The following is a 20,656-nucleotide window of genomic DNA, read 5'->3' as shown; positions in this document are numbered from 1 at the left end:
AGCCTGAATTACGCTTGGAAGACCCATTGACATTCACTTTTACCCATCCAGCAGGGTGTTTCTGCCATGAAATAACCGACTGACGTGTAGGCTTTGAGCCATGAGAGACTCCATCCAACTGGTTGCCGAAATTCTGAGAAAACATCCCAGACCTCCTATTAATGATGTCGCCTCTATAGCTGGCCAGCCACCAGGAAACCCTCGCGATCACAGAGTGGGCCACTGGAGTTTTACCATCAAACACTACTTCATTCTTAGATTTCCATAATTCCCAAAAAATATGCGCTGGCACCAAGAGCTGGATGAATATATACCTTTTCGAGTCGAACTGGCCCTCCTCTATTGCACAATTCTAGCTTCCACCACCGCAGCCTGCATATGCCAAAGTATCCCCATACGAATGTAGCCAATTCACCATCCAAAAATAGGTGTGAAATGGACTCTCCGGCTGGGCCGTGATTGGAGCCGTCCTTGCAACAAACACACCTCGAGGCCAAGGAAATACCCTTGGATTGAATAGCCATCTCGACCGGCACTGTGCTATGGAGAAGTCTCCATACAAACAGAGAGACCTTCGGCGGTAATTTCCCGTGCCACACCCACCGCGCCCGGCCCTTTCTGGGAGTCATCGGCCTACAAGCGACCCAAGCTAATTTCATTGAGAAACTACTTGTAGGGGTGAACGGCCAAAGAGGAGCATCCGGGCCATCGGATAAACAGAAGCCACACTGAAAAATGTGATCTATCACTTCTTAAGGGAGCATAGAGAGAACCACTAATAGCGAGAGAGGGTTATATGGTCCCAAAGCCTGGTTAACTTTTAGGGAAAGGATGTCGGCCAGAATATTAGACATCAACGTGTTCTGGAGGGGCCTAGCTTGGTCCAGTTTGATCTCCAAAAGTTGCATTCTCCCGTTCCAATACTCCACTAAAATTGGCTTCAAGAAACAGCTGGAAACTCACGATCTTCTTCCAAAACAGCGAGCAGGGCCCTGCATTGATACCAAAGACCAACGAATCCTGAATTGTGTCGTACTTTGCTGCCATGAACGTTGCCCAAAGGCTAGACTCCTTATGGAACTTTAAAACCCAGGCCATTTTGATTTGAAATGCTTGCATGACTTCAGATAACTTCCTGATTCCTGGCCCTCATTCTTCTTTTGGCATTGATATATATTTCCAACTCCTCTAATGAAGCTTACGCTTTCCATTTGCCCACCCCCAGAAAAAGAAAGTGAAACTTCTCTCGAGCTCCGCCAGGACCTGCTTTGGAAGACGAGTTGCTACCATAGTGTGAATGGGAATACTTCCCAGCACATGTTTAATACAAACCGCTCTCCCTACTTGCAACAAAAACCTGGTTTTCCATCCCCTGATATGCTCGCCTAATTTATCCACCAGGGGCTGAAAGGCGCTCACTTTTAGCTTACCAACAACCAAGGGCACCCCTAGGTAGTGAAATGAAATAGAAAAATAGAAAAATATTTAAAAAATTCAAAATTACTAAAAATAGTATTTTTTTTCCCCTAAATATTCATTTTTGATCTAAAATTGTGCGTTTTCTAATGAAACGAACAGATGCAACCCACGTAGTGGGTCAATTCACCTCAGATGGCCCATTTTAGTAAAGATTGATAGGTTGTGCGCCCTGTAACGATACCCGGATCAAAAGTTACGGTCAATTTAAGGTCCACCTTCTTTTGGCCTAACCCTGCTAGGAAAGTATCTGTGACATGTTCTACATCAGACTCCTCCACTTGAAAAAAACTCATCCTTGAGTTACTCAAGAAACTTGGCTCATGATTCTGAAATAACTTCTGACGCCGATGTTTATTAGTCACTTTCTTGTACTTGGCATTAGGCTCTTGAGCTGACATAATACATGTACTCATGCTTTCCTTGACTTGACTAATATCAATTAGTTCCTTCACTTCTTCCTTTAAGATCTCATATTCTTTCTTATAATGTGGGCAATTAGGTAGACTTACCCTTGAGACAGGATCAATGTGATTTTATATATATCATATGAGAGGCAGTTTATTAGGGAGCTCATCAAGCACAACCGCCTTGAACTCCTGCAATATTGGTTCAAAATCCTCTAGGATAGTCACAGGCTCCACATATTTTTTTCCTTTTCAACTAATGGATATATATCTCTCGTTTTTTCAGATTGTTTAACAAAGGCTCATTCAATTATGAGATATCGTTCCTCCACTTTAGAAGTTTTAGGTTTGCTCTCCGTTCCCATAGGGGCCATATGTTTACCACTGATGAATCTTGTGGCTTGTCGCGATTCTGTTTCGATAAGGTGGTTTATTGTGGACAAATAATATAATTTTTCTACATAACCTTTTACTGATCGGCTATCCTAGTAATAATTTTAGTTTTGTTGGAATAATACCTAATCGTAATTTCGGGAGAGGAATCGCATGTACAATAACTACTTCATCCGCGACCACGTGCGGATTGGCGTTTTCATCTGTCTTATCCGCTCGAGTTGAAGTTGCTCCCACCAATCTGAAGCTTTGCTCGTCAACTTGTAGGCCATGAGTTTAACTTTCTTTTCTTCCACGATATTCATATAGTCGAAGAAACGTTCAACTTTAAGCAACCAATCGAGGAAGTCCTTGAATAGAGTTGGACATTAAAACTAAGAAGATCGACTTTAATCTTGAATCCTTGATTCATCCGATCTATCTGATCAATGCCTAGTCTAGGATGTTGTGAAATCATGTCGTTAGATCCCACCTTCTTAGGAGTGATCCTGTGGTTCACTGATAGCGTCGCCCTACGATCAATATGATTATGAATTCCAGCAATTGTTGATGGTGGATCACCACCATGAACACGGAGCTACCCTGGGGCCTCTGCCAAATGATCCGCCATGCAATTGATGGAAGCCTGCAGCCCTTGCATGGCTTGCCGATTCTCTCATCGTGTTGCTTCGAAAGCTGCCGCTGTTAAAGGTAAATTCCCTGGAGTACCGCCCATGGGATTGTTGCCCTACCCGTCGTTAGAAGTCATCTATCCGAGGAAAAAACCTCGCTTTGATACCAAATTGACGCAGTGAAGGATGTGAGGTCGAGCATCGTCTTCCTCAAAAGGATAACTATTCCGAATCCACGGAACTTCTCTGGACTCCTCACAGAGACTTCTCGAATCCATGAGGAAAGAAAGCAGAAAATAGAAATAAATTCTAATAAATTCAAAATTGATTAATCAATAATTGATAATTGTATAATGTGTCTCCTTACACCATTAATAAAGCTAAATAAATAAACTAAAATTCGTAATTACCAAAAATAGCAAAATTCTAATTCTAATAAAATCCTAATTCTAATAAAACTCTTCTAAAGCCTAATTTCTAAAAATAAAAATTCTAAATAAACTTTCTCTAGAAGAGTCCTAGCATAGTTAAAAGTTATTTCTAAAAAGGAAAAAAATCTAAAACTCTAAAAATAGAAAAATAGAAAAATATTAAAAAAATCGGAATTACTAAAAATAGTATTTTTCCCTAAATATTTGTTTTTGAGCTGAAAACGCGTGTTTTCTGATGAAACAGATAGATACGACCCACATAGTGGGTCAATTCACCTCGGATGGCCTGTTTCAGTATTAACCTCAGATGGCCCGTTTCAGTAAAGATCGATAGGTTGTGCGCCCTGTAACGATACCCGGATCAAAAGTTACGGTCAATTTACGGTCCACCTTCTTTTGGCCTAACCCTGCTTGGAAAGTATCTGTGACATGTTCTACATCAGGATACCATCCGGCAATCCCTCCTAAGAGTGAAGGGAACACAACGACCAATCGACACCATATGATTGAGGCCTCGGCTCAGAACATCCGCACCAAGAATGAAGAGGCTTGGCGAAAGCAGGTCCCCCTGCCTCAGCCCTCTTGAGGACTTGAAAAAATCTACAGATTCCCCATTAATTAGCACAGAAAACCAGCTACTTGCCCAACAGTTTTCAACAATATTGACCCACTTGGAACAAAACTCGAAACGCGTCAAAACTTGCTTTAGAAAAGCCCAATCCACCTTATCATACGCCTTCTCCATATCCAGCTTGAGCACCACGTTTCCACCTCTGGTCTTCCTATTACTATATTTGAACAACTCCTGCGAAAGTGGAATATTTTTCGATATAACGCGGCCTTTGATAAATGCCCCTTGCTCAGGGGAGATCAAGGAAGGGAGAAACTGACTAAGCCTGACAGCTATGATCTTAGAGAAGATTTTATAAAGGCAATTACAAAGACTGATAAGCTAGTAGTTGAATCATTTCCTAGGCGCGACCCCTTTGGGGATTAGATAAATCAGAGATGAGTTGATTGCTCGAGGTAACTCTCCCTCCTAAAAGAAATAAGCTACCACCTTGTGAATATCCTATCCAATAATGTCCCAACATGTCTAGTGAAAAAACTCAGAAAAATTGTCTGGGCCAGTGCACCTTCTAACAGGATTGACTGAATAGCTTGCTTAACCTCTAGGATGGGAGGGGGCACCGTGAGAAGGTCATTCATCTCCTGCATCACTAACGGAGGCACCAATTCCAGCAACTCCGAATTCGGAGTGCATTTTCTCCCTTTAAAGAGATCCTCAAAGTGTCCGATAGCTTCCGTCTTGATGTCCGCCTGGGCTATCACCACCTCGCCAGACTCAAGCTCTATACTTCTGATCGTGGCTCTTCTTTGCCTCTCTGAAGCTGTCGCATGGAAGAACATTGTATTTCTGTTGCCCTCTTCTAACCAACATACCCTAGACTTCTGCTTCCAGAATATCTCCTGTTTGATCTCCAACTAGTTAAGCTGGTCTGAAGCCTCCTGAAATTTGTTTTGCAATGTTGTGAGATGGCTCTGGCTAGACTCGATCTGCTGTAACTGCAGTTCAATTGTTGCTAACTTTGTTTCTGCTACCTTTACCTGCTCAAATATGTTCCCAAAATGTTCCTCGTTCCAAGCTTTAAGCTCTAACGTAACACTTTTCAGCTTAGCGAGCGCGTTGAAGACTATTGAGGGTCAAATATTGCATATCAGACCCCTAGTAATTACCTGATTTTATGAACATGATACTATTTAACGGCCTGGTTTAATCATGTTTATGTTGCAAGGTGGATTTATAAGCGTGGACTGAAAAAGATACTAAACGAATGGAATTGATACTCCAGAATCACCAGGGTAAGGGACGGATTCCAGTGGACTGAGATCGAAGAATTTAAACGCCAGAGATCTGAGAAAATCAGGCCATGCATGTTAAACGGGCCCAAAAATAGTCCAGAATGTGAGATCACAGGGTTCCCACCATCCGTTTGGTTTGAAACTTCATATATAGCTTGAGGACTATAAATTAACTGTACATGTAAAATTTCAGCTATTGGATCCTTATCTAAGTGGCCCAACGGACATACCATCCTATGAATCTCTGATTTGGGGCCCACATGATATCTGGATATGCCTTGGTTTTGGTCCCAACTGTTTAAATAAGATGAGAAAATAGATAAACGAAACGGATTCCCAAGATACATCACGATGGACCCCACATGTACATTGCATGTACATAAGGTACACGTGCACAAGAGATGCACTGGATGAAGAATCCAGTCAAATGGAGGCTTGACTGAGCCTTCCTTTAAAAACGGAAATTTTCGTTTTCACCAGTGTCCGCATGACCGGACGCTGGGACATGTAGTGGGCCCTCGTCGTTCATCACAAGGATAATCAGGACCGTTCACTCGGTCCAAGAGGTGGCCAAGACCCTCTCCAAGATCTCCTTATGTTCCCATACATGCACACACAAACGGATTGTAATCAAATGCAGGACGGACGGCTGAATGGAAAATCTGTGAGCCACATCGAATTTGAGCTGTACTGCGACGTTTCCAACTGGTTTTTCGAGAGGATTGCAATGGACAGTGTGGATTTCCCAACCGACCTCAATCATGGACCCCACCAATCAATCAGCGTAAGCTCTGTTATGCATGCCTTGTTTCAGTGACCGAAACCGACCGATTTTGGGTTATTGTACGCCTATAGTGATGATCGGACGGTCGATCTGGACCGTCCATCGTGTAGGCCTGTCCAAAACTCCCTAATGGACATTTTTCTTTTGGACAGAATCAAAGGAAAGTGGGCAACTTTCGGCTTGTTTTCTTGGCTGTGTAAACAAGATTTACCCAAGGAAATTCTTGGTTGCGTAAAAGGTTTTTTCGTCCGACTTCCACTGCTACAGCTGTCCACCGACTCCAGCAATCACTCCCAGCCGACCAACCTTGCTGGTTCTATATAAAGGAGAGGACAAAAGAAGAAAAGGGGATCCAAGCGGGGACGTGAAGCACAAGAGAGAGATTAGAGTTTTTTTTCTGTTTTAGTTTTTTTTTTTCCGTCTTTTCTTTTAAGTAGTTAATCATGCCTGTGGTTAGCTAACCTCTTAGCTAGGGCTAAGAGGTGAAGCTTATGGCGTGCTGGGTAGTATTCTACTGGTTAATTTATGTTATATGAACTAATTTTGAGTACAATTTGATTATAAGGAGTGCTTTCAATTTTTAATGATTTGTTGTGACTCAAATTACAATGGATCTGTGATAGCTTGAGCATGTTCTAAGCATTGTAGGGTTTGTGAATTTGGGAACCCTGTTGTTCACCATCGTCTCCTGGGCATGGTTGGATGACGGAATCCTTCCTAACATTCACACATCCCTTAGATTGGATGTGGATTGGTTTAATTCTATTGTTTGCTTTGTCTCATGGGCATGGTTTTGTGATGGAATCCATTCTAATTTACATCCGTCTTATCCCTTGAAAACTAGATCAAAAGAAGTTCATATTTGATTTTCATGGTATATATTCCAACTGGATGAAGATGGGACTCGAAGTCCAGTTGAGTTCTTGAATCAAGCGTAGATCTCTCTGATCTCTACAAGTGGATCCTTGGCACCCTAGTTTCCTACCTTTGATTCTTATAATTTCTAGATTAATACTTTCACCATTATTCCCTTATATTCACTTGGTTCAGATTTCATCTTAGTCTAGTTTTAGTTCTACTTAATTTCAGATTATGTATAGGTTTCGGTCCCTTGGGATTCGACCCCGGTCTCACCAAGTTTATTACTACATCACAACCCTATACTTGGGGAGTGAACAAGTTTTTGGCGCCGTTGCCGAGGATTGATGGTTACGTTTTCTGAAATTAAATAGTTTTAGGATTAGTTTAAGATTAGGATTTTTCTAACTTTAGGTTTAGGTGTTTCTGATTTCTAGAAACTAACCTGTTTTCCTGTTTTATAGGATCCTGACATAAACTTCTAAATTGGTAATCCCTTTCTAATTTCTCTACTTTTTCTATTTTTAGAATTAGGGTTTGAGTTTTAGAAATTTTCTAATTCTAGGCTTTCTTTTAATTTTAGAAAATTTTCTATTTTCTAATTTCAGAAAATTTTCCCCTTTTAGAAACTAACATTACTTTCTATTTTAGGATTATGTTTTTTTTTTTTTTTTTAGAATTTTCTAACTTTAGGTTTAGAACTCTCCTACTTATTTTTAAAAACTCTCTAATTTTAGGTTTTATTTTCTCATTTTAGAAATTTTCTAATTCTAGTATTTTTCTATTTTTAGGAACTAGTTTATTTTTAGAAACTTTCCTCTTTTGTTTTTAGAAACTAGGTTAGTTATTTCCCTTTTTAGAAATTCTTTCTAATTTTAGAAACTAACTCATCTTTCCTTTATTTTATTTTTAGAAACTTTCCTTTTTAAGAATTAATTTTTTTTTAGAAACTTTTTAATTTTAGGTTTAGATTTTCTATTTTAGAAACTTTCTAATTCTAGGTCTTCTTTTTAGAAACTAACTTAGTTTCTAGGTTTAGGGAACTTTCCTTTTTAGAAACTAACTTTCTATTTCAATTGTAGGAACTTTCTAACTTTAGACTTTCTATTTTAGAAACTAATTTCTTTTGTTTTCTTTTGCAGGATCTTAACATAGGAACTTCTCATTTGGTACCTTCTTTCTAATGTCTCCTCCTCTTAATTTCCATATTGCTGTAGGATCTTTTCTTTTGTTTTTGTTATGATTAGATTTAGAGTTTGGGTTTCACCATGTATATGCACGAGTAGGAACGTCAGTATGCTGAGAAGAATAATATATATTGGGATGATGATGATAGAATTCAACCTATGTCTCAAAACTTTTCTGAAACTATCATTGAGAACCGATCGGAATATAAAGACTCACCGGTTAAGAATTCCTTACGTGATCATATGCAGGAGAACAATTACACCCCACGGATTAACAAAACAGTACGTGAGTGTTGGGGTTATCACAACTATGGGAGTGAGAATTATTATCATTTATCTGATAAAAAGAAAATAATGCATGATTATATTATGAGTGATAATATGTATTACCAACCATCAGATTCTCCCACCTATGATCCGTATGACTAATCAGTGGAAACATCAAAATTGAAAAAATGAACCAACAACATCATGTTATAATAATTATTCTCTTGGATCCCCTACCTTTGAGATCCAACCAGAAACGATCCAAAAGGATTCAATTCAGAGTAACATGGCCTGTCTTGTGGAAATTAGAAAAACAATGGAAGCACTCAATTCGCGCCTCGATAGGATAGAGGAAGCTCATTCATCCCAACCACAACCCAATCCAGAAATGCAATGCGAGGAAAGTGATCCTCACTCGCTTTTGAAGAAATCTGAAATTTGGAATGAGGAGTTGGATTCCATTAATGAGCATATGGTTCACTTTCCCGATGAGTCGATCTCGATGACAGTCCAAAGGAACGGTCAAGAGACGTGGGTATCTTTCAAATACAGCGATGATGACACACTTCCCTCACATGACACACAAGATTTCAATGATAAGGTAAATGTTAATTTATTCGAACCTCAACCTAATTCAGGAATGTAATGTGAGGAAAGTGATCCCATCCCAAGTGTGCACTACTAGACGGAATTAGACAATGATACATATTGGGATGCTTATTATGAACATGCAACCCAAATTTCTCTATAATCAATCTCAAGTTTAGTCCAGGTCAATGATCAAGTCGTACACGAAGTAGTCGGTCATAATGAGCCACTCCCTTCGCCTGACATGTCTGATTTAAAAGTGGAGGATGAGTCCCTTACAACCGACCCTTCTAACTCTTATGAAACATGTTTAGACCACTCCTCTGAATCGAATGATGATGTGATTCGAACCCTGGAATTTGAAACCACTCAGTTGAGGCCATCATCTGAGTTGTTCATGCTTGACAATTCAACACCTCAATTAAGTAGTTTCAATGAACAGAGTGATCACATCGATGCTTCCCCTATTGATCTTCAATCTGTCTATGTAGGACTGGAGCAAGAGAGCGTACCTCCACCCACTTTCAAGGACGATGGATTCCTTGGGCAAATCATCATGAGCTCCAATGTGGAACATGAGTCACTCCCAGCTGACTTTCTCACATCTTTGAACTCATGTTTGGCACACCTTGTGGATTCCAACGATCTTATGATACAAGAAAAGGTGGATTCCTTGCATGACACTACCTCGGTGGTTGTCATGGACCAAGCACACCCTTACTCTGAAGCCCCTTCTTCCCCATATCTTAATTGTTTACCATTAAGGGAGGAAGACCTGAAAATTGAACCAAAGTCTGAAACTTCAGAATATGTTGAGGCTACATCACTTCCTGAAAACCTTTCTGAATCTTATATGCTTGAAGTCTCTAATTCACCGTGGAATACTAACATTGAAACTTATTCTGTCACAGGTGAATCGTATATACTCTGGATACCTCAGGCAAATCGACAACAAATTTTTGATGAGGTATAAAAGTTTCTCTGGAAAGTCATGCTCCAGGGCGTCCAAGCTTATTACAAAATGGGCTTTTGGATGATCCTGCTGAGAAACTTACTAAGAGACTTATCAAGATATTGGCCGGAAGAGGAACCTTGCGGCATGACTAAGTAGCTTTTTCCCTGCTTTCATAGGACTAAGATAGTTTGCTTGATGTCGTTCTAGGATAGTTGGTTTTATACCGTTAGGTTAGTTTGCTTCCTGCATTGTTTTAGGACAATTTGCTTTTGTTAGTTTCTCTCTTGTGCTGACCCACTCTTAGGCTGATATCTTTGGAAAAAGCTTCTGATTCTTTCGTCCAGGTACTATCTTTCCATCACTTTTCCCTTATTTTCGTTAACTCATGTGCATTGCATGCATACATCTTTTACATTGAGGACAATGTAGATTTTAGGTTGGGGGTGGGAGATTAGGTTACCTAATCAGTAATTTCTTGGCTTGAGCAAAATTTGTGAAAATTTTTAATTTTTCTGAAAATTCTTGTGAATTTGAAGTAATTTTGATAGCCATCTAGGACACGTAGAATTTCAAGATACGTGTTGTTGGTAATTTATGACTCTTGGATTCAGTTATCTATTAGATTTCACAGTTAAGTTTGAATTGTAAACATTGATTGAGTCATGATTTCATATGTCACATCTCACTTACACATTAAGATTTCAGTTTGATACTAAAGGGTTAATTTGGTGATCAGTAAGCATGGAAGGGACTAACTTGGAAAATTTGCCCGTCATGATCAATTGATAAAAAAAAAGAAAAGGGAAGATACCTTTGAAAAAGGTTAGGCGAATGCTCTTCACCATAGGTTTGCTCCCTATACGTGAAGGTTCGATTCCCCACAATTAACATTCGGAAAATATTGGGCGACTGATTTTCACCATACGTTTACTCCCCATAGATACAGATTTGATACCTTTCATTGACATTACTTTTAATGGAAAAATCAAAAGCTGGAAGAATGAAAAGACGAACTATGAGGCAGGTTTTGGTTTTGGTTGTCATGAATTCTCTTGTTGGTTACCAATGATATCCTGAAATAGAGAAATGAATTGTAATAATGTTAAGCCGAGATTACACTATATACTCATGGAACTCAATGTTTAGAATTGTTCAAATTGTTGGATTAATATTTGAACTTGATTATGAAGTTTACCATGAGTTGATTCCAGGAGAAAGTAATGCCCAACATTCATAAATCTTAGAATTCTGGTATCTCGATTATTCTTCATTAATCACTTGTGTTTACAGGAATTGTTTTGTATTTCTGAAATTATTTTTCGCATACCTTGCTCGAGACTAAGAAAATGCTGGTTAGAGGTTGTGTTGAGGGTCAAATATTGCATATCAGACCCTAGTAATTACCTGATTTTATGAATGTGATACTATTTAACGGCCTGATTTAATCATGTTTATGTTGTAAGGTGGATTTATAAGCGTGGACTGAAAAAGATACTAAACGCATGGAATTGACACTCCAGAATCACCAGGGCAAGGGACGGATTCCAGGGGACTGAGATCAAAGAATTTAAATGCCAGAGATCTGAGAAAATAGATATGCCTTGGTTTTGGTCCCGACTATTTAAATGAGATGAGAAAATAGATAAACAGAACGGATTCCCAAGATACATCACGATCCCCACATGCACATTGCATGTACATAGGGTACACGTGCACAAGAGCTGCACTGGATGAAGAATCTGGTCAAATGGAGGCTTGACCGAGCCTTCCTTTAAAAATGGAAATTTTTGTTTTCACCAGCGTCCGCACAACCGGACACTGGGACATGTAGTGGGCCCTCACCGTTCATCACAAGGATAATCAGGACCGTTCACTCGGTCCAGGAGGTGGCCAAGACCCTCTCCAAGATCTTCTTATGTTCCCATACACGCACACACAAACGGATTGTAATCAAACGCAGGACGAACGGCTGAATGGAAAATCCGTGAGCCACACCGAATTTGAGTTGTACCGCGACGTTTCCAACTGATTTTTCGAGAGGATTGCAATGGACAGTGTGGATTTCCCAACCGACCTCAATCATGGAGTCCACCAATCAATCAGCGTAAGCTCTGTTACGCTCGCCCTATTTCAGTGATCGAAACCGACCGATTTTGGGGTTATTGTACGCCTATAGTGATGATCGGACGGTCGATCTGGACCGTCCATCGTGTAGGCCTGTCCAAAACTCCCCAATGGACATTTTTCTTTTGGATAGAATCAAAGGAAAGTGGGCAATTTTCGGCTTGTTTTCTTAGCTGCGTAAACAAGATTTACGCTAGGAAATTCTTGGCTGTGTAAAAGGTTTTTCCATCCGACTTCCACTGCTACAACTGTCCACCGCTCCAGCAATCACTCCCAGCTGACCAACCTTACTAGTTCTATATAAAGGAGAGGAGAAAAGAAGAAAAGGGGATCCAAGCGGGGACGTGAAGCACAAGAGAGAGATTAAAGTTTTTTTTCTGTTTTAGTTTTTTTTTGTCTTTTCTTTTAAGTAGTTAATCATGCCTATGGTTAGCTAACCTCTTAGTTAGGGCTAAGAGGTGAAGCTTGTGGCGTGCTGGGTAGTATTCTACTGCTTAATTTATGTTATATGAACTGATTTTGAGTATAGTTTGATTATAAGGAGTGCTTTCAGTTTTTAATGATTTATTGTGACTTAAATTACAATGGATCTGCAATAGCTAGAGCTTGTTCCAAGCATTATAGAGTTTGTGAATTTGGGAACCCTGTTGTTCACCATCGTCTCCTGGGCATGGTTGGATGACGGAATCCTTCTTAACATTCACACATCCCTTAGATTGGATATGGATTGGTTTAATTCTGTTGTTTGCTTTGTCTCATGGGCATGGTTTTGTGATGGAATCCATTCTAATTTATATCCGTCTTATCTCTTGAAAACTAGATTAAAAGAAGTTCAGATTTTATTTTCATGGTAAATGTTCCAACTGGATGAAGATGGGACTCGAAGTCCGGTTGAGTTCTTGAATCAAGCGTAGATCTCCCTAATCTCTACAAGTGGATCCTTGGTACCCTAGTTTCCTACCATTGATTATTATAATTTCTAGATTAATACTTTCACCATTATTCTCTCATATTCACTTGGTTCAGATTTCATCTTAGTCTAGTTCTAGTCACCACCAAAAAAATGGCCAAAGGCTACGGACTATAAGAGTGATTTGCTACGGATATAAACCGTAGCTATTTTGCTACGGTTTTAATCCGTAGCTAAGCCTACTCAACTTTTACTGTACCCTAAGAGTCTCCATGGGCCTGCCGCAACATGCGTGTTTTATCTAAGCCGTCCATCCATTTGTACAGCCCATTTTAAGGGATGAGCCCAAAAAAGGAGGTAGATCGAAGGGTCAAGTGGACCACACCGTTGGAAATAGTCGATATTAAGTCGCCACCATTTATATTTGTGTGATCTACGTGGTCCTTCGATCTGCCTCTTTTTTTTTATATCACACATATAATTAGATTCTAAAATGAATGAATGGATTGGATAAACCATATACATCATGGTGGGCCCCACGAGCTCATGACAGGACCGTCCATGCAATGGCGGTCCCAATTTCTTTTAGTAAAAAGACCACGCACACGCCTGCCTCATTTTCCCTCTACCTCTCGCCACTTTCCCTCTCCCTCTCCCTCTCCCTCTCGCCCTCACCTTCCCTCTCTCTCACTCCCTTGCCTTCGCTCGCGCTCGCCCTTCCCCACCTCTCTCTCTCTCTCTCTCTCTCAGCGCATCGTCTCCTGCATCGTCTCCAGATCTGGTACGGCATTGTCTCCAGCATCATCTCCAGATCTGGTGCGGTCTCTCAGCGCATCATCTCCAGCACCATCTCCAGATCTGGTGCGGCCAGCAGCCCCCACCCTTAACCTCTTCCCTAACCAGGTACTCATTTCTCTCAAATAGAGATTTGGGGTTTTTATTTCTAGATCTGCAAATCTGCATATTATCATATTTGACAATATTGGAATTAGGGCTTTCCTAAAATCTGTAATGGGAAAGGGATTTAGGCTTTCGTAAAAATCACTTTTTTTATGGTTTATTTTTCTGAATCTATAATGAGAAAAGGATCATCTTTTCCTTTCATTTCGTGGGTGGGTTTTTTTTTTAAAATTTTTTTAATTTTTTAATGATTTTAGGGTCTGATCGTGTTGGGTTTGAGGGTGGGTTCTTTTTGTTGTTCGTTTCAACATTTTCTTTTGGGGGTGTGATGGGTTTTGTGTTTTGGGGATTTGGGTTCTTGGGTTTATGGTAATTTATGCTTTCTTAAGGGGGGGGTTTGTTTTTGGATTTGATGGTTTTTTGTCTATCTGGATTTGGGTGTTTGGGTATCACATTGCTTTTGCTTTTTTCTTTTTTCCCAACTTTGATGTTGAAATCTCTTTTATAATTTGCATTTCCCCCTTTGTTTGTGAAATTTTAAGGAATCCTGTTCCTATAATAAATAAAATAAAAATAGAAAGATTTACTCATTCTTCATGGTTATGAAGTATCTGCCCTTGTTGTAGCAGTAGTTGAACTTGTTGAACATTGTCTCTTGAAGAAGAATTATAGTCTCCATGTAAAAAAAAAAAAACAGAGGCACTTGAGGTACTCTCTTTCTCTCTATTTTTCTCTTTTGATGGCCGGCAACAGCCATGGCGATGGCAGCCATGTCCGCCACTGTCCATGGCCCCCTACATGTTTGAAGAAATGCTTCAACCAATATTCTCGATTGTGTCAAGTACTCTTTCAGAATATGGATTAATTCCACAGATCTCCAGCACATGTTGGCGTCTACCTAGATTCTAGCACGTCCCACACCTTTACATCACGGGCTTTCATTGAATCACAGGCATTTGGATGCACCGTGACCAATTAACCATGGTTAGTTCAATAGAAAGGAAATGGTGAAATTGTCCTAGTATTTATGATATGAGGGAGTAGCCCTCAAGTTGCAGTTAACTTCCATTTGCATTTGACATGATGGTAATATAATTGAAATTGGGAGACTGGTTCCTCAATATGAATACCAAGGTAATTGCAATTTTGTCACTTCCACTTCAAGAACTAATTATTTCAGTTCACATCATTAGTACATACTGTGCCAGTTCTTAATCATATAACATCTATGGTTCAGATCTGCTAGCTGTTAAATTTTAGTAATGGAAGTTCATTTTTTAATGTTCCAGAATATTACAACAAGAACATTATTTAGCAGCTGAATCTAATATTATGCTTGTAATTATTGCTCCTCATCATTGCAGGTTTTTATATACAGAGATTGGACGTCTTCAGAACATTCACAATAGCCATAGATGCAGTGGATACGAACAATTGCAAGTCGATGATTCTACAAGCTTGTTTTTTCTCTCAGGGACAGATTTTCCTGGCCAAGGAAAATGGCAAAATGAGACCGGGCTGGAAATTGCATCTATATATCACACAGATGCCATGTAACTCTTACCATTTTTTTCTTTAAATTATTATTGTGGTGGTCCTGTTAAATCTAGGAAGTTTTCAATTGTTTTCACCACTCATGTCAAGGAGATTTTACTGTTGTTTCTTATTAAAGTTGCTTATTTGTTGATGTTGTTCTATACTTTTTCTTTTTCCTGCAATAGGTGAGGATGCATCAATGACTTCACCATTGTCATCATTGAGTCATGAGCCCCAACCAAAAGAGAATTTGCTGTCTATACTCAAAGCCCCAGGTTCTATGGGTGAGTGTCCAGAAGTGTCCTTGAAGAATGTAGGCAATTGGAGTTAGTTTTTTTACTATCGTAGTGAATTTCATTAGTTATAGGAAGCTCTTTTTTAATGCCTCTATTTTTCTCTTTCACATCCTAAAAGAATTACTTTCCTGCTTCCTATTTCTTGGGTTAGATTAGAGGACTACTGGAAAGCCAGTCTCCTTTGCCTTGGAAGTACCTACTTTCATGCCCCCTATTTCTTGCATTTGTTGCACACAGTCACATAAATGCTACCACAAATATTTAAAAATGGCATGTTTCACACATAGTTTTGCAGACACGTTGATGATGGCTCCTTAAAGAACTCATTATCAAGTCATTCTGTCTAGTTCTGGATTTTCTCATGGATACTAATCATTGCATTTCTGTTCAACAGGATGATGATTTAGATGAATCGATTTACACTCCAGGTTTGTTGGTTTGAGCTAATCCCTTTTTTTCTTTTAGTTTTCTCCATAATCTTTCAAAAAGGGACAAAATCTTCATAATTCATTAATTCTTTTTTCCATATAGATTGCTGATGTGTTGTTGGGAGCACGTCATCTCAAAATTACAAAAGATTACAGTTCTATTTTTTTTCCTCCGATGAATCTATTTTGGAGCAGTTCCATACTTTGTTTCATTTATTTTTCAAAAATAAAAAATACAGTTCATCTAAAAAAAATCATGGTTCACAGTTCCATGTTCTGTATCTTGGAAGAGAACAGTTCCATAGTTCATAATAGTCACTTCTTGGGCCGCAATGGCCAAGAAGTGAAAATAGAAAACTATGGAGGTTCAGTTATCCAAACTAGTAATATGATGGGTTTCGCTATTGATGACCCACACACCAAAGTTCCTCAAGAGTCAAGATTGAAATATTCCAACCCTTCAATACCCAGCCAAGAAGTACACATTTAAGAAAGAAAAAATAGTGATAGATCGAACTCAATAGAAAACTGGCCAAATATCAATGACTAGGATCTGGCAGTCTTGGGTTTTTTTTTTTTGGTTGCATCACATCAACAATTTGAACCATACTTCTTTGCCATTTTACGTCTGCTTATTTATAACATGTGGGCTTTTCTCTAGATTGGTCATAACATGTTCTAGTAGAGGAACCTAGTTCAAATGATGCTGGTTCTTCAGTTCTCATTTTTGGTCCCTTAGTTATTGGACCTTATCATAAAAGCTACCTTCTCCTATGGTCCATCTGCTTTGTATTTTTTCCGGTCAGAGGAGGAAAAGGAGATCCTTCTACTAGAAACTGCAGATAGTTACCTCTTCTTTGGTAGATATACAGGTATTGTAAGTTGTACCTGTTAATTGCTCGCTCCTGCATTTTCTTTTATTGACTGCTCTTTGCATTTTGTAGAAATCTTTGAAGAAGAAGTTGTCACATGAGACTATTTTAGTAGGCTATAGTTTACATAATGATCTACCAGGTATGCAAAGGACCTTGTCACTCTTGAAGAAGGTCTATTTAATCAATTTGTTGAAAATTCTGATTAGTAGTTTTTTTTTATTTTTATTTTTTATTTTCGACCAAAGCGCCTATCAGGTTGTCGCTACTCCCAACAGGGAACTGATCTTCACTAGCATTAATCTCTTTGTGATTCTCACTGTCTAACAGAGATCGGGTAACATAGACCTTGTTAATTCCACAAGCATACACACAGCCCCTCTACAAGCTGCCACATCTCTCAAATTGGCATGTGTGCCAAACAAGAAATCCCCCATCAGGTGGGCTTGCTCGTGTATATGCTCTGTCACCAATAATGGAAGTAGTAGCTGAAAATGGAACTACATCTATGAAACAAATTGCTTATACTTTTTAAACAAAGATATTCGGCCAAGTTTCTTCGGTCATCTATTTGTTAAGTACACTTTGCATAGCCCACATGAAAACTACGGCTTGATCTTTTCGCGAGGGAATATACACTCAGGGCCTGCTTGATGGAATGCTTGGATTCTTGCATGCATATGCTACATTAGTATATGTGATCGCTTGTAGAGAAACTGATAGATGGTTTGGATCTCAAGCATGTACCACAATCCATAATGGTACTATGTGGCTTCTAGAGTTGCTGGGATATACAAGCATCACAAGGATACAAATGAGGTTTGCATAGCCCACATGAAAACTACGGCTTGATCTTTTCGCGAGGGAATATACACTCAGGGCCTGCTTGATGGAATGCTTGGATTCTTGCATGCATATGCTACATTAGTATATGTGATCGCTTGTAGAGAAACTGATAGATGGTTTGGATCTCAAGCATGTACCACAATCCATAATGGTACTATGTGACTTCTAGAGTTGCTGGGATATACAAGCATCACAAGGATACAAATGAGGATTCTGTGGATTTTCTTGCTTTCTTTTTTATTTGTGATGTATGCATTTCTATTCCCCAACTTCTTAGAGGGCATTATTGCAATCTTCTCTTAGGCACTTCACAAATAGCCAAATTGTGGAAATTCATCAACCATGAATTTGTATATCTACATCCAGACTGTCCACATCTTGTGCTCATAGTTGATAGAAAGTATGCTGAAAATTACATCCATCAAATGATTTGAACCATCCATTTTGTGGTTGATGTCATACTTGGGCAGAGTGTTGGACCATGTAAACCAACAATATCTTTGCATCAATACCATGGAGTTTAATAAACTAAATGCGTACCAGGAGATGTTGGGTCATTGTTGCATCTTGAGGAGGCTCAGAGACTTGTTCTTGCTCGCCTTCTCTCCCTTTACGTCACTTTCAAGATAGGGAAGAAGTGGAAGACATAAGAGATGCTTGGGGACCAACACTTCTATATACAGGGGACTCTTAAGAACATTCAGCCCATCAAGGTTCCTTAGCCCTCAAGTCTCTATGCTTTTAGAATGCCCACACTTGCTAAGACCCCACCACATGAGTGTCTATGATCAGCCCATATTATGTAGGATATGATCAAATCATAAGTGGGGCTCACAAACATACTCATTAGTTAAGATCTAACAACTTGATTCAATCTATTTAATCAAATCATTGATCTATGATGGCCCACTAAACGGACAATAGTCTTACATTCTCCTCTTGAGCCACATAGATCGATGCTTTACTTGTAAAAATGAGTTAAGTGTTAACTGACAATAGTCTTGGTATTGATTCCCTAGTGGGGGTGGCTAACGGTGAAGTGTTAACTGACAATGGGGTGTACTATCAAGCTATAAAAAAATTAAATTTTTTTTTTTAAAAAAGAGTTTGGAAATATTTTTTTTTATTCAATTTTCTCATACCATGGAGGAATCTGGGCCATTTTAGGATGCAGTCCCAAAACTCAATCAGATCCAAATCTCAACTGAAACACACAAGATCTTGTTTTTAGCACGATATAACTTTGTGCTTAGCATCTCCAAACTTTAGTGTCAGGTTGATTTTGTCCAAGAGGTTTATATGGTGCCTAGCTTGTTGTTTGGTTTTTGGTTTAGAAACTTGACACTTACACATGCTTCATATTAGTCGAAGCTCGAATTGTTTTAATTTTTAAATCTTGTTAATTTTGAAAAGCTTCTCCATATTTATCTTTTTCATTTGAATGCATTTCAAATTGTATTGGATGGTATCAAGGTTTTATTGATGTTAAGTTTTACCTACTTGTCTCCTCTTTTATTCAACTATGGAATGTGGGTTTTTTTTGTGTGTGTGTGTGGTTTCTTTTGCAAGAATAATACTTGATTTATATTTGATTCCAGGCAGATCTCCTTTTGTCATATGGCTATGAAGATGACTTAAAAGCCCTTATCCCACTTGTCCCTCGACGCTACCAATGCCTTCTCATGTCTGCTACTTCAAGGTATGGTATCTCAATTCTTTGTGTACTAGATTTGAAAGCTCATTCCTTTTCATTCATCACTTACTGCTACCAGCTTTTAAAGTTCATATCTATGTTCTTGTACTACTTTAAAAAAAGTTCTTGGAATACTTTAATGGCTGTCAATGTCAATAGCCTTAAATGGTCATGTAGAAGAAATCAATTATACCTATTTACAAGTGCGGGCATGGTTCGGTGATCCAGCTTGTTGATCTGATGGACCACACCTTGGATGGAATGTGCTCCAACCAATTCTGGTTAATTTTTAACCAAGTTACTGATTAAAGTCAGCTAAGTTGGATGGAGTCGATCTGACTGGGCCAGTTTTTTAGTACACGATAGTTTTTAGGATACTACGTTAGTTGTAGTTTATTAGCTAACTTTGAAACTGTGCACAGGTTGCAAGCTGGGGTGCTTACCTGTTGAAAAGAAATGTATTGGCAATGTCCTTTGCACTGAGGGACTCACACGAGGCACAAGTGCAATTTGCTTTGGAAAGAGGTGTGCCTACCAAGGTACCCTTATTACTAAACTTGTTGCCGCTGCATGCGATTGGAACTTGGAACCGTAGGGAGCAACCTAAATCTAAGTCTCTTCATAACTTTTTGTTGATTTTATGCATGTCTTCTATATTCTAGGACTTATCTAGCAGTTACTAGTTGACCTTCCAGCACTGATACAACTAGATATGGTTATTCATCTGAGATTTCTTTTTGATAGATCTACTTACACTTGTTTACATCAAGAAAATCTTAGCTCCGGAAAACATCTATTAACATCCTTTTGGAACTCAAGACTGCAAAAGATATTTATAAGACACTGATGTGCGATGCTCTTCACACTGTGATTGATTGACCTCATTGGTGGAGCTTGTACTTCCCTTATAATTCTTCTAAAAATGTCAACAGTGACCAGATTTGGTGTTATCTATTAATACCCTTAAAGTATATGGATCTCTAATAACTTCAACTTCCAAGAAGCATTTAATTTGGCAGGGTGCTATTTGCTTTAAAGTACAGGTGGATGTTGTACATTCCTGTATTGATTACTCAGTGAGTATTTCTGGTTTTATGGTTTTACTTGTACATTCCTGTATTGATTACTCAAGCATCTGGTACGTCTCTTGTCAAGAATGCACATGTGTAGTTCATCAAACAATACATTATGTGATATCGTGTGCATGATATCTATGTTGTAATTTCCCTCA

At 39.0% G+C, this 20,656-nt stretch overlaps 1 long non-coding RNA gene across 1 annotated transcript; it reads left to right on the top strand.

Moving 5' to 3' along the window:
* The first annotated feature begins 13,676 nt into the window (after positions 1-13,676).
* Positions 13,677-16,852, top strand: LOC131254095 (uncharacterized). Its single transcript, XR_009175495.1, has 4 exons — positions 13,677-13,757; positions 15,119-15,307; positions 15,476-15,574; positions 15,981-16,852. It is a non-coding gene; the product is annotated as an uncharacterized LOC131254095 (long non-coding RNA).
* Positions 16,853-20,656: the final 3,804 nt, after the last annotated feature.

The sequence above is a fragment of the Magnolia sinica genome, chromosome 8 (genome assembly GCF_029962835.1).
Source record: "Magnolia sinica isolate HGM2019 chromosome 8, MsV1, whole genome shotgun sequence".
Classification (NCBI taxonomy): Eukaryota; Viridiplantae; Streptophyta; class Magnoliopsida; order Magnoliales; family Magnoliaceae; genus Magnolia; species Magnolia sinica.
The sequence above is the reverse complement of the archived record's forward strand: the minus strand, read 5'-3'. Positions and strand labels throughout refer to the sequence as shown.